The 9,430-nt window shown below is 32.5% G+C and overlaps 1 pseudogene; it reads left to right on the top strand.

The window, feature by feature from the left end:
• The first annotated feature begins 3,892 nt into the window (after positions 1-3,892).
• Positions 3,893-6,343, top strand: LOC114167434 (annotated as a pseudogene).
• Positions 6,344-9,430: the final 3,087 nt, after the last annotated feature.

Below are 9,430 nucleotides of genomic sequence, written 5' to 3'. Positions count from 1 at the left end.
AGGAATAGAAATATCCTGGGTTGAGGCACACATAACGCTATCCTTAGAGAGAAAACACCTCTACTGCACAAGGCTAAACAAATACACAATACACAATCATATGTGTTTCTTATCATATGCGTTTCTCTTCCAAGATACAACAACCCATCAGATCGATCGAGTGCAGCGAAGGATCTCCGAACCTTATGAACACCACTGTCTTAAAGATAATATAGAGAAGAAAAGAAGAACACTCTTGAGAAAACTCTAGTATTTGTTATTCTTTGTTGTTGTGTCTTTTTCCATGCACCTAAGTGGTATTTATAGGTAGAAAATGGAGACAAAGAAGTAAATAGTAATAAGACTATAGTCGTTAGTCATAAAAAAATTAACCCATAAATTAAAGGTCTATAAAAACATGAGTAACAGTAAGTTTAATTATTTTAATTATTTATTTTTTAAATTATATTAAAATATTTCCAACAAAATATCTTTTGGGTTGATAAAGAGTTGATAACATTAAGATTCTCTTGAAGTGGTTTAATCTGACATATATCTTCTTTGTGATCCACAATTGTTAGAAACTGATATGCTCGTTGAGTTTGATATTTGTTTGAATGTGTTCAAGAGCTTATAACTATTGTTAGTTTGTAAGGTAGGTTGCTTGTACAAAATTTTGTTATAATAAAAGCAATTTGCTTCAAGATTGAGAAAACTAAAATTAAATGTAGGATCTGTAAAACCCACTTTTCATTGGGCCCTTTTATTTTAAAGGTTGCCCTAAACTATTGGGCCTAAGGGCTGGCCCAAAAAGGGAAACCAGATCCTAAGTCTGCCCTAACACACTCTTCTCCTTTCGTTCTAGAAAAAAAGACAGTTGCTTTGCCCTTCTATTCCACAAACGGTGCTCTGCTAAGGTTTTGCGTCCCCTCTTACGTTGAGCTAGAAGAACTTAATTGACTCAAGTAAGTTAACCTCCCAACTGTTTTCTCCTATTCTATCCCTACTGTCTTGGTCTCAACCGAAGTTCCTTGCTAATAATCCAGTTTTGCCTCTGTTCTGCGTCTCTGTAGTTCATTGAGCTAATCTCGGAGCTGTTGTGCTCGCTAGTTTTTGGTTTAGGAGTCTTGTGCTAGCTTATTTCCAGGTAAGGGAAGCTAAATCCTTCTGTATATTCCATAAGATCTGATTATTGTATGTTTATTCCTTGATTAAATGGACTGTGTGTGGATATGAGTGGTTGGAATGCATGTTTGAACTGTTTGGGGCATGTTTGAGCGACTGTTGCACAAGAGAACAATGGTGAACGCTGGTTTTCTCGCCCAAGCGAGCATGTCTCGCCTAAGCGAGATTAACTGAGGCTCGCCTAGGCCATTTCATGCGAGTTGTAGTTCAGGCGACTAACCACGTTTTGAGCGAGCGAGTGTCTCGCTCAAGCGAGAAGGAGCTGATGGCCGTTGTTCTTGATGTCGAGCTCTCCCCTAGGCGAAAGGAGCTCGCCTGAGCAAGAGTCCCTCTCGCTTGAGCGAGGCCTTTCTGCCTGAGCGAAAAGTTGGGCGAGAATACGGCCTATTTTGGTTATTTCCCTGTTCTGGATTGTTGGCTTTATGTTTGTGTGGATCCTACTTTTAAGGTATGAATTGGGTAATTTTGTATGAACGAGATAAGCTATATTCTGTGATGGGTGAGTTCAATGTGAATTGAGCATGTTACATGCATGGTTGTTTCATGGAATGAATATGCATGAGTGGGAGGGTGTATGAGTTGTGAATGACGAACTTGAATAATTCTTGGCATGAAATGAACATGGGATGGTTGGGTATGAAAGTGGCATGGTAATGAGATGAGTTGAATTTCTATATTCATGGATGGAGTATGACGAGTTGGTATGGATTTGACCGGGAACATGAAAGGGATTGGTTATAAAGGTTGACATAATACAAATACCTGCATGATAAATATTACTTGGTCGTTTGAATATGTTTGGTCTGTGGTCAGTGCGTAAATCCTTGAAATCTCTAGGGGAGATTTCAGGGTCGTGCTTTAGTGGTCGAGACGTAATTCCATGACCCCTGTTAGTGGGAATTCATGGTGGTGCCCCATCTATATAATTTGGTAAGGATTCAAGGTAAGGTTGCATCCTGACACTCTAAGGAGTCAGTTAGTCTCACTTAGAGCAGACTGACTCCTGTGATGAGAGTAGCAGGAAGCCTGAAACTCATTAAGGGATAACCTTGTGTGTGGGGGATTGAAACATTGTAACACTTGTAACACTTAGCTCGAGGGTGAGTAGAGGTATCCACCACAAGTGCAAGCATCCGCTGAATCCGACTAGATTATATGTATCAAGATGAGTCGAGTCGAGTCTTAGTGTATTGATTTGGAAGGTCATAACATGCTTGGATAATGTATGTATATTGGACTGTGAAAGTATATATGATTGCATGATAAAATCTTTTGGCTCTAGCTTACCTTTTGCTTGTTTGATTGCTTTGTATGTTGTTCTTCTACCTTTGCGATGATCATCAATTATTGCTGTGAGCAGATGCGAGAGGTACTCGTGGTCAACAGGAGAGAGATGATTCCGCTGCATAGTCTACTTGGGTTGGACTTCATGTTCTTTTTTTTGGGTTTTTCTTTAGGGCTATGACCCATGTAGTGGTCTGTCTTTTAAATTTCTATATGTTTCTATTAAACTTCATAACTTGTTTCTTTTCGGGCATTGTGGTGTGGCTTGGGTTGTAAGGAATTAAGTTTAAAACTCCAAGACTCTGCTGTTATATTATCTTTGTGTGACACTTCCTTTAATTATGTTTATTGATTAAATGGAACATTATAGAATCAATGATCAATGATGATCTAAACTAATATAAATTTTGTTCTGTTTAAATGTATAACTATCAATCTTTAATTACTTATTAAAAACTTACACAAACACTCATATCTACACCTATTTTAAAGTTACTAGACTTCACACAACCTTTCACAATTAAGACATATGCTTGAAGAAGAGCCGATAAACATATCAAGCTTTAAAAGGTTTTAAAAATAGGTTTTCAAACTCCTTTTCAATATTAACTATTAATTTCATTTGTTCATTAGTTATAAAAAACTAATTTAAAACATACAGATCTTTATAATAAATTTACATTAATATAAAACCCATAAAAATCAATGCAATAATTTAATTCTCTAAAATAAATAAATTTAAGGAAAAAATTAACAAATATAAATTTGTAGTAAAAAATATGATTTTTCTATTATTAGTTGTAATTATCTAGAATAATGAATTAGACCATTGTTAATCTCTATTTATTAGGACACAATTGTAATACCACGCTTTAAAAGATAATCCAATAGAGGGAGACAATAGATAATAGTCTTATATAAATAAATAAGGACTTATGTAAATAAGCATAGATATATTATTTAATTTACTTGAAATAAACCTATTTAATAGAGAACAAAATCCAACATATGAATAAATGTATAAGTTATTTATAAGTCAAGCTACAAATATTACTTGAAATAATCTTTTTTAGAACTTAACTAATAAGAATTTAATACAAACAGAAAAATATTCTTTATAAATAAGATCATTATATTGTGCGAAATAAGAAATTTATAACAAAAGAAATTAAGTTCAGTACAAATATTATTTATAGCAGAACAATTTCTTTTGCCCTGAAAATACCTAGCCCTTAATCTTTAATTTTGGTTCAAATCATCAAAGTTAAGACAATTATGAGATAATAGATCCTTAGCAATCTACTGTAAAAATTGAAATAAGAGGACAGAATAAAAAATATTAATACAATAGCTGCACCTATTATTATTATCATAATATATAATAATAATAATAATAATAATAATATTATTATTATTATTATTATTATTATTATATATATATACGCTTTATAGATGCTAAACTTTATACTACTTTGTACGAAATCTAAACCCTTCGTCAACTTCTGTGTTGTTCTTCTACTTCTACTCTGTTCGCCAACTTCAGACACAAACCATGGCAAAGGACAGGACAATTGGTGTGGCTTTGGATTTCTCCAACAGCAGCAAGAATGCTCTCAAATGGGCGCTTGAGAACTTAGCTGATAAGGGTGACACCATTTATGTCATTCACATCAGCTCCAATTCTATAGACGAGTCTCGCAACAAGCTATGGGAAAAATCTGGTTCTCGTGAGTACCAATTTTCTGTCAATTTTACTTTCGGCTGTTTATTTATTTATTCATCTGATGATCACTTTTTAGGAATCTTTTGATCTGGGTTGATCAGATCTGGTCTGATTTCGATTTTGCTTTGTGTTTTTGAAGCTCTGATTCCATTGCAAGAGTTCAGAGAGCCTGAGATTATGAAAAAGTATGGTGTTCACCCTGATATTGAGGTTCTTGATATTCTTGACACTGCTTCAAGACAGAAGGAGGTGATATTCTTGATTCTACGAATGGAATTCAATTTAGACAACCCTGGTTTTGGGTTTTCCCATGTTTCAGTGTTGTGTCTGAACTTGTTGATTTTTTAGGTGCACATTGTTGCAAAAATTTACTGGGGGATGCGAGAGAGAAACTTCTGGATGCAATTGAAGATCTGAAGCTGGATTCGCTGGTTTTGGGAAGCAGGGGCCTTAGCACAATCCAAAGGTACCTAATTTTGACCCCTAATTCTCTTTTTCTTCATCTCTCACCAGTTATTTCAAAGAGAAGTATTTGCATTGATGGATATATTTGTTTTTCATTTTTCTTTTGTTGTGAGTGTGACTTTGCTGATAATAATATCCTTCTTTGTTGTGATGGATTTTATGATCTGCATTATTTGGGAATTTACTTTAAATGGTTGCTGGTTTATACAAAAATTAAGACAATAGATAGATTTTGGAAAAATTGCATTTATATACAAAAATTAGGGAAAGGGATAAACATTGAAAAAACTACCTGTAAGTAGTCTTTGCCTGCATTAATTTGTTTGAACTGTGAAGTCTTTGTCTGGTGTTTTTGTTTCTCAGAAGTTGTTACAGGAGTGACAACTTCTAAGTTTCTATTTTTCATTTCAATTCCAAAGAAGTTCCTCTCATCGATGTGGGACCTCTTGTCATCTGAGGTAAGGTTGACTTGAAAGGAGATGGTGGTGTTGGTGTTTGGAGAAGATGATGGAAACCTTTTTCTGGTAGTTGTGGAATCCATGTTAAGATGTTTCCACTAGTGTTGGCCTCTTTTGTTGTTGATGTTGTTGTCTTTAGGAAAAGAGTAGAGAAAGTGGCTTGTTGGAGGAAAACCATTTGGAGTTGAATCAATGGAGACTCCACCCTTTGTTGCCTTAAATTTCAATGGGAAAAAGGAGAGAAAAAGATGGAAAATAGAGAGGGAGGGAGGGAGAAAAGAGAAATAGAGATAAAGTCATAGTAAATGATAATGAAAGAGGGGGATAAGCCTTCATAGCAAGAACAAAAATGAAATACAAGTATCCTTTTTATTAGCCTTGGACATTGTAGTATTCCCTTGGATTTTATTTTTTTAATGCAGATAGTTAGACAGCAACTACAGAGTCTCACCACTTGTTCCTCTCAGAACAAGTGGTTTAACAATAGGGATGCTATTATTAGTACAATAGGGATTCAATTTTCTTATAAATAAATACTATTTGTAAGAAAAATTTGTACAAAAATGATTCAACTGCTTTTATTAAAATAATACGACTTATTTTGTTAGTAAACTCATATTAGGCATCATCATGACACTTGGTATTGTAGCTATAGTGACGTATCAAAACACACCACTTTTTTATCTTATGAAAAATTTCTTAAAAAGAGAAAAAAACAATGGAGGGTGGAAGGACACCTATGTACAAAAGTGCAATGTAAACTTTCTACCAAATGGTATGAGTTATTTATATAAGTAATTTTTTCATAATCTCCTTATTATGATAATTTTGATATAAATTATATTAATCTCATATATCTCCTATGTTATTGAAATATGAGTCTCACTTACATTCTGTTAAAAAACAGGATCATTTTGGGAAGTGTAAGCAACTTTGTGATGACTCATGCTTCTTGCCCAGTGACTATCGTGAAGGAACCTAGCAGCAGCAAGTAAAGATAATCAATTGGGAGAGAACATTTAAGTTTTAAGTTTCATATGATATTTTCCTTGCAGTGTTCTTGATCTAGCAGAGTCATATTTCACTTTTCTTAAGTATTATGGTGTCTGATGAGAATGATAATAAGAATGAGTCATATGCGATACTTGTGTATTTTAGCTCACTCTTTGACTTTGAAGGAATAATTTAATTTGAGTGCCATACTGTAGTCCTTAAATTTCCGAGATTTATATTAATGTTGTTGAAATCATAATCCTACGTAATTTCTATGTTTTGTTGCATAAACTCTTGATATGTATCGAAGTTTGCACGGCATTGCCATTGTCAAAACAAATCTTTAGTAAGAAAAAGAAAAGGATTTCATAATGAAAAGTTGAAGACCCAATCCAAATGGCATTTTTAAAAATTAATATGCTACGCCATTTCTTTTGACTGTTAGAAGGAAAAAGAAAATTCCTTTTGCCGTTTTTATTTTCCAAAATAATTTCTCTCTGGCATCCACAAGCAACACGCTTTTGGTGCAAAGATTTGTAAACCATGAAGATCCACTGTCATGTGAACAGCATAGGTTGGTGGGTCAGCAATATCGAAAATTCTGGCGTGATGATTTGAAAAGAGTGCTCCGGAAACAACTTTTAATTTTGTTGTTATCTTTTTTGCTGCAATTTTAATCTTTAGATTTTTAATTATATTTAATATTATTCTTTAAATATCTTTTTGATACAGTTTTGATTGATTCTTATATTTGTCTTTAGATAATTTTGATTAATTTTTAGTTCTATTATCTATATGTTTGTCTTTTCTTGTTATTTTTAACGTTATACAGTGAAACTGAGGAAAATAATCTTCGTAGAACTTATAGCCTTTTTACATGATTAAACAATACACATGTTGCTGGACTTCATATAAAATGGAATGTAACAGTATTTTCACATATCGTTTTAAAATTAAGAATTAAATACAATTATAAATTGTTTTTACAAGAGTTGAGAAGATCTAAAAAAATGTTTTTTTTTACCTAATTTAGTCGAGATCAACGTTTGTTATTCTTTAGACAACTCAATGTATATCTAAAGAAATAGGGATAAAGCCAAGAGAAGGACGTATATCAATGTATCCTTTCAGATCTACAAGTCAATATCCTAGCTTTTGGAGGGTAGCCATGTCAGAGATAGACTTCATTTAAGAATATTTTATTAATATTTATCAATAAATAATCTAATTTATAAAATAGTATTAATTTAATGCTTATAATAATTTATAAATTTCTTTATGTTTATAATTTTAATTTATATGATTTTAATTTAAGTTTACATAAGATCTTATAATATTTTTAAAAATTATTATATATTTTTTAATATATATTACGTGTCATATTTTATTAATTTTATAATAAATATATTAACATATATAGTATTCGATACACGTATTACATATCATATGTGTAATTTATTTCTTTAGATCAATAAATTATTAATACATCTAACTGACTTGGTTTAATTTAGACTTTGGTTATTGAATTATTTAATCACTCGAAACATCAATTGCTTACTTCCAACATCACTCTAACCAGTCACGTAAAACATTAGTTGCTTACTTCAGAAAGATTCCGCTCAATGAATTCACTAAATAGAATATATCCAGTCGTAATAAAATTGAAAATTGAACTACTCTTCGAATAAAAAATGGCATTAATTGAACAATGTAATATTAGCTGATACAAAATTGCAGTTCTTGCTTTGAATTTGTAGCTTGCACCGGTACCTATCAAACTCATTGTGTTTGACTACATCGATGATAACATTTGTATGCATTTTTATAGTTTTATTGTATAATGATGACATTTTAGTTCATTTCCATTTTTAGTAATAAATTAAGTTCTTTCACATATTTACTTTGATTTTACATTTTTAATTCATCTGATTTTCATTTACTATTTTTGTTATAATTTTATTTTTAAATATCATTTTGGCTAATTTCATATGCATTGAATTCTACCCTTAAAACTTCATTTTGAGTGTATGATATTTAGAAGTTGAGACACATTTATTGAAAATTTATAGAAAGAACAAATGAATTTGACTTGTATTAGCTTGTTTTTTTGTAATTGAATTTAAGAACTTTGTTAAAATCCGTATCAGACTCATTTCAGCTTCAGATTTCTGATCTTATATAAGACCTTTAATATGTTAAAAGTTGTTGACAAAATTCATTTGCATTTTCATAATTTTAGTTTTTAGTTTTTTGTTTTCTCTTATCTTTTCTTACTTTAGTTTTTGCCTTTTTCTATTTCTTTACTGTTTCGTCTTATATTGCTTAATAATGAAGAGTTAATTATTTGAAGATCAATTCGCATCAAATCTACATTAACAATTTTTTTATTTATTATCTTCTTGATTTGTTTGCATTTTCGTTTTCAACTATTTTTATTCTTACATTTAATTTTATTGCATTTAGTTTTCTTCAATTTAATGTTTTTACAATTTAGTGTTTCAACACTTTTATGTTGTTACTGTAAGCCCCTTTTTCAGTTTGTATGTGTCTGGGCCTAGTCCTTTTCGTAGGCCCAAGGTCAGTCCAGTAAGGGACTCCCAATATTATGTTCAGCCCCTCACACTTTCACTTTACTCTTTTCCAGAACCCAGCTTCCTCTCCCTCGCCCTTCACTCCACCAAAGCGTTCTGCTAGGGCATAAGCTCATCCCCTCACTAGTTATCTAAACTGATTCGTTCCCTCGGGTAAGTTGAACTTCAACTTTGTTCTTCTCTTTTTTCGGTTCAGATGGCTCTAGTTCTGTCTTGGGTTCTCCCCGAAACCCTATTCTCAACTCTGGGTGTGTTTGTTTTCAGCTCCGTAGCTTGCTCCAGTTCCCTGTTGCTCTTTCTTGTTTTACCATTCTTTTGCTAGCGTCTAAAGAGGTAAAGGAAGCTAGGGTTTCACTTTTTTTAAGTTGTTTTGCTTGTTCTTTTTTCGTTTGGCTAAGTTTGATTAGTGTTTTGTGGAATATGAGTCAAGATCGAGGAAAACGTTAATTTTTGGTGTATTTCCTAGTTAGGGGTTCAAATATTCATGAAACTGTGATATTTGACGTTATTTCTCGTATTCTGGAAGCGTCGGGGGGTCGCTGGGCGAGTGATTGGTCGCTGGGCGATTGTGTCATTTTTCTAATATGCGCAATTTTAGTAAAATTGACTTTCCCGACTCATTAACCATTGGATTGAGGTCAAAGTTTGACATTTGGTTCATAACATGCTATTTTATGGTTTGACCGGTTGGATCGTCGATTAGATGTTTGTAGCTTGAGAAATTTGTCACGCATTACTGCAGTGAATTTAGT

This window comes from Vigna unguiculata, chromosome 10, assembly GCF_004118075.2.
Source record: "Vigna unguiculata cultivar IT97K-499-35 chromosome 10, ASM411807v1, whole genome shotgun sequence".
Lineage (NCBI taxonomy): Eukaryota > Viridiplantae > Streptophyta > Magnoliopsida > Fabales > Fabaceae > Vigna > Vigna unguiculata.
Note: the sequence above shows the minus strand (reverse complement) of the source record. Positions and strands in the feature narration are given on the sequence as shown.